This window comes from Triticum urartu, chromosome 1A (assembly GCF_056163025.1).
Source record: "Triticum urartu cultivar PI428250 chromosome 1A, HENAU_Tu73, whole genome shotgun sequence".
Taxonomy (NCBI): Eukaryota; Viridiplantae; Streptophyta; class Magnoliopsida; order Poales; family Poaceae; genus Triticum; species Triticum urartu.
The window spans coordinates 376,147,536-376,152,808 of record NC_141873.1 but is presented as its reverse complement, the minus strand read 5'-3'; positions in this window follow the sequence as shown (position 1 = coordinate 376,152,808).

Genomic DNA, 5,273 nt, shown 5'->3' with positions numbered 1-5,273 from the left:
TCTAAACAAAGCGTCGTGGCGGGATCTACATGTGAAGCAGAGTACATAGCTGCTTCAGAAGCAGCAAATGAAGGAGTCTGGATGAAGGAGTTCATATCCAATCTAGGTGTCATACCTAGTGCATCGGGTCCAATGAAAATCTTTTGTGACAATACTGGTGCAATTGCCTTGGCAAAGGAATCCAGATTTCACAAGAGAACCAAGCACATCAAGAGACGCTTCAATTCCATTCGGGATTTAGTCCAAGTGGGAGACATAGAAATTTGGAAGATACATACGGATCTGAATGTTGCAGACCCGCTGACTAAGCCTCTTCCATGAGCAAAACATGATCAGCACCAAGGCTCCATGGGTGTCAGAATCATTACTTTGTAATCTAGATTATTGACTCTAGTGCAAGTGGGAGACTGAAGGAAATATGCCCTAGAGGCAATTATAAAGTTATTATTTATTTCCTTATATCATTATAAATGTTTATTATTCATGCTAGAATTGTATTAACCGGAAACATAATACATGTGTGAATACATAGACAAACATAGTGTCACTAGTATGCCTCTACTTGACTAGCTCGTTGATCAAAGATGGTTATGTTTCCTAACCATATACATGAGTTGTCATTTGATTAACGGGATCACATCATTAGGAGAATGATGTGATTGACTTGACCCATTCTGTTAGCATAGCACTTGATCGTTTAGTTTGTTGATATTGCTTTCTTCATGACTTATACATGTTCCTATGACTATGAGATTATGCAACTCCCGTTTACCGGAGGAACACTTTGTGTGCCACCAAATGTCACAACGTAATTGGGTGATTATAAAGGTTCTCTACAGGTGTCTCCGAAGGTACTTGTTGGGTTGGTGTATTTCAAGATTAGGATTTGTCACTCCGATTGTCGGAGATGTATCTCTGGGCCCTCTCGGTAATGCACATCACATAAGCCTTGCAAGCACTGCAACTAATAAGTTAGTTGCGGGATGATGTATTACGGAACGAGTAAAGAGACTTGCCGGTAACGATATTGAACTAGGTATTGAGATACCAACGATCAAATCTCGGGCAAGTAACATACCGATGACAAAGGGAACAACGTATTTTGTTATGCGGTCTGACCGATAAAAGATCTTCGTAGAATATGTGGGAGCCAATATGAGCATCCAGGTTCCGCTATTGGTTATTGACCGGAGACGTGTCTTGGTCATGTCTACATTGTTCTCGAACCCGTAGGGTCCGCACGCTTAACGATACGATGACAGTTTCATTATGAGTTTATATATTTTGATGTACCGAAGGTTGTTCGGAGTCCCGGATATGATCATGGACATGACGAGGAGTCTCGAAATGGTCGAGATATAAAGATCGATATATTGGACGGCTATATTCGGACACCGGAAGTGTTTTGGGTGATTTTAGAGAAAACCAGAGTGCCGGAAGGGTTACCGGAACCCCTCGGGGAAGTATTGGGCCTTAGTGGGCCTGAGGGGAGAGAGAGGGCAGCAGCCCAGGAGGTGGCGCGCCCCCTCCCATGGGGAGTCCGAATTGGACTAGGGGAGGGGGCGCGACCCCTCTTTCCCTCTCCCTCTCCCTCTCTTTCCTTCCCCCTTCCCTCTTCCTAGTTGGACTAGGAAAGGGGAGTCCTACTCCTACTAGGAGGAGGACTCCCCCCTCCTTGGCGCGCCTCAAGGGCTGGCCGGCCTCCCCCCTTGCTCCTTTATATATAGGGGCAGGGGCACCTCTAGACACACAAGTTGATCTTCGTGATCGTTCTCTTAGCCGTGTGTGGTGCCCCCCTCCACCATAATCCTCGATAATATTGTAGCGCTGCTTAGGCGAAGCCCTGCGACAGTAGAACATCAAGATCGTCACCACGCCGTCGTGCTGACGGAACTCTTCCCCGAAACTTTGCTGGATCGTAGTCCAGGGATCGTCATCGAGCTGAACGTGTGCTAGAACTAGGAGGTGCCGTAGTTTCAGTGCTTGATCGGTCGGGCCGTGAAGACGTACGACTACATCAACCGCGTTGTGCTAACGCTTCCGCTTCCGGTCTACGAGGGTACGTAGACAACACTCTCCCCTCTCGTTGTTATGCATCACCATGATCTTGCGTGTGCGTAGGAAAATTTTGAAATTACTACGTTCTCCAACAGGTCAGGGTCGGGGTCTCGGGGTCGGGGTGTCGGGTCAGGGTCGGGGTGCCGTGTCGGTGTCGGGGTCGGGGTGTCGGGTCAGGCTCGGGGTCGGGGTGTCGGGGTCGGTGTCGGGGTCTCGGGGTCGGGGTCGGGGTGCCGGGTCGGGTCGGGTTTTTTTCCTCCTTTTCCTTTTCTTCTTCTTCCTCTTCTTCCTTTTCTTCCTTTTCTTCCTTTTTTCCTTCTTCTTCTTCTTCTTCTTCCACCTTTCCTTTTTCCTCTTCTTCTTCTCCTCCTCTCCTCTTTTTTCTTCTTCTTCTTCTTCCTCTTCTTCTTTTTTCTTCTCATCCTCCTCCTCTTCTTCTTCCTTTCCTTTTTCCTCTTCTTCTTCTCCTCCTATCCTCTTTTTTTCTTCTTCTTTACTAAAACTAAACTAAACCTAAACCTAAAACTAAACCTAAACCTAAAACTAAACATAAATCTAAAACTAAAACTAAAACTAAATCTAAACTAAACATAAACCTAAAACTAAAAAAACAGAAAAAGGAAAAAACTAAACCTAAACTAAAATAAACCTAAACCTAAAACTAAACCTAAAACTAAAACTAAAACTAAAACTAAATCTAAACTAAACAAAAACCTAAAACTAAAAAAAGAAAAAAAAGAAAAAAAGAGGAGGTTGAGCTCACCTAGGGCAGGGCCGGTGGAGGAGGGGGGCGGGGCGGCCTGGGGCGGCGGCGCCGGGCGGCAGTGGCGACGGGGCCGGGCCCGGGGCGGTGGGGCGCGGGGGGGCCGGGGCGCGGCGGCGCCGAGACGGCAGGGCGGCGGGGGCGACGGCGCCGGGCGGCAGTGGCGACAGGGCCGGGGCGGTGGGGCGCGGGGGAGGGGGGTGCGCCAGGGGGCCTGGTTGCGGTGGCGCCAAGACGGCAGGGCGGCGGGGGCGACGGGGCCGCGATGGCATCGGGGCGGGGGGCCGGTGGGGTGGTGGGGCAACGGGGCGGCGGCGAGTGGTGGGGGCGGCGGCGTGCATGTGAAGAGGGAGAGAAACAGAGAAAGAGGGGCGGGGTGGGGCGCGGCCGTTAGATATGTTAATTCTTTGCCGTCCGCCCCCCTTTGCTGTCCGCTTTTTTGCTCTTTGCCATCCGCTAGCAGACGGCAAAGAGGGGGGCCGTTAAGTTTTTTTTAAGCAGCTCGTCAGTGGGGCCCCCTCCCTCTTTGCCGTCCGCTAGCCGACAGCAAAGAATCTTTGCCATCTGCTAGCGGACAGCAAAGAACTGGCTGATGGCAAAGAAGGTCTTTGCCATCAGCCAGTTCTTTGCCGTCTGCTTTTGGGTAGCTGATGGCAAAGAGCTTCTTTGCCGTCTGCTAGCAGATGGCAAAGAGCTGGCAGATGACAAAGTAGCTGATTCCAGTAGTGGTAGTAGATTTTCTATGCTTGTAGATCATGAAAAGAATGCTTTATGTGATGGTTATATTGTTGAATTCATTCATGATGCTACTGAAGATTATTATGAGGGAGGCATATATGCTTGTAGGAATTGCAATAATATCAAGTTTCCTCTCTATGTGCTTAAAGTTTTGAAGTTATGCTTGTTTTACCTTCCTATGCTAGTTGACTATTGTCCCCACAAGTTGTTTGCTCAAAAAATCCCTATGCATAGGAAGTGGGTTAGACTTAAATGTGCTGGTCATATTCTTCATGATGCCCTCTTTATGTTACAATTCTTATCTTTTATGTGAGCATCATTGAAATCATCATGCCTAGTTAGGGGCGTTAAACGATAACGCTTGTTGGGAGGCAACCCAACTTTATTTTGGTTCCTTGCTTTTTGCTCCTGTTTAGTAATAAATAATTCATCTATCCTCTGTTTAGATGTGGTTTTATGCTTTTAGTTAGTGTTTGTGCCAAGTAGAACCTTTGGGAAGACTTGGGGGAAGTCTTGTTGATCATGCTGTAAAAAACAGAAACTTTAGCGCTCACGAGAATTGCTGCCTTTTTTATTTGGAGAGTGATATTTAGTTAATTCTTATGGAAGATGATTAATAGATAAATTCCTCACGTCCAGCAATTTATTTTAGAATTTTTGGGGTTCCAGAAGTCTGTGTTAGCTAGAGATTACTACAGACTGTTCTGTTTTTGACATATTCTGTTTTTCGTGTGTTGTTTGCTTATTTTGATGAATCTATGGCTAGTAAAATAGTTTATAAACCATAGAGAAGTTGGAATAAAGTAGGTTTAACACCAATATAAATAAATAATGAGTTCATTACAATACCTTGAAGTGGTGTTTTGTTTTCTTTCGCTAACGGAGCTCACGAGATTTTCTATTTAAGTTTTGTGTTGTGAAGTTTTCAAGTTTTGGGTAAAGATTCGATGTACTATGGAATAAGGAGTGGCAAGAGCCTAAGCTTGGGGATGACCAAGTCACCCCAAGGTAATATTCAAGGACAACCAAAAGCTTAAGCTTGGGGATGCCCCGGAAGGCATCCCCTCTTTCGTCTTCGTTCATCGGTAACTTTACTTGGAGCTATATTTTTATTCACCACATGATATGTGTTTTTCTTGGAGAGTCATTTCATTTTATTTAGTTTTGCTTGCTGTTTGAATAAAATACCAAGTTCTAAAATTCTTAAATGTTAGAGAGTCTTCACATAGTTGCATAATTATTCGACTACTCATTGATCTTCACTTATATCTTTCGGAGTAGTTTGTTGTTGCTCTAGTGCTTCACTTATATCTTTTTAGAGCACAGTGGTGGTTTTATTTTGAAAAATTAGATGAACTCTCATGCTTCACTTATATTATTTTGAGAGTCTTTAGAACAGCATGGTAATTTGCTTTGGGTATGAAATTAGTCCTAATATGATGGGCATCCAAGAGGGATATAATAAAAACTTTCATATAAGTGCATTGAATACTAAGAGAAGTTTGATACTTGATGATTGTTTTGAGATATGGAGATAGTGATATCAAAGTTGTGCTAGTTGGGTAGTTGTGAATTTGAGAAATACTTGTGTTGAAGTTTGCAAGTCCCGTAGCATGCACGTATGGTAAACGTTGTGTAACCAATCTGAAATATGAGGTGTTATTTGATTGTCTTCCTTATGAGTGGCGGTCGGGGATGAGCGATGGTCTTTTCC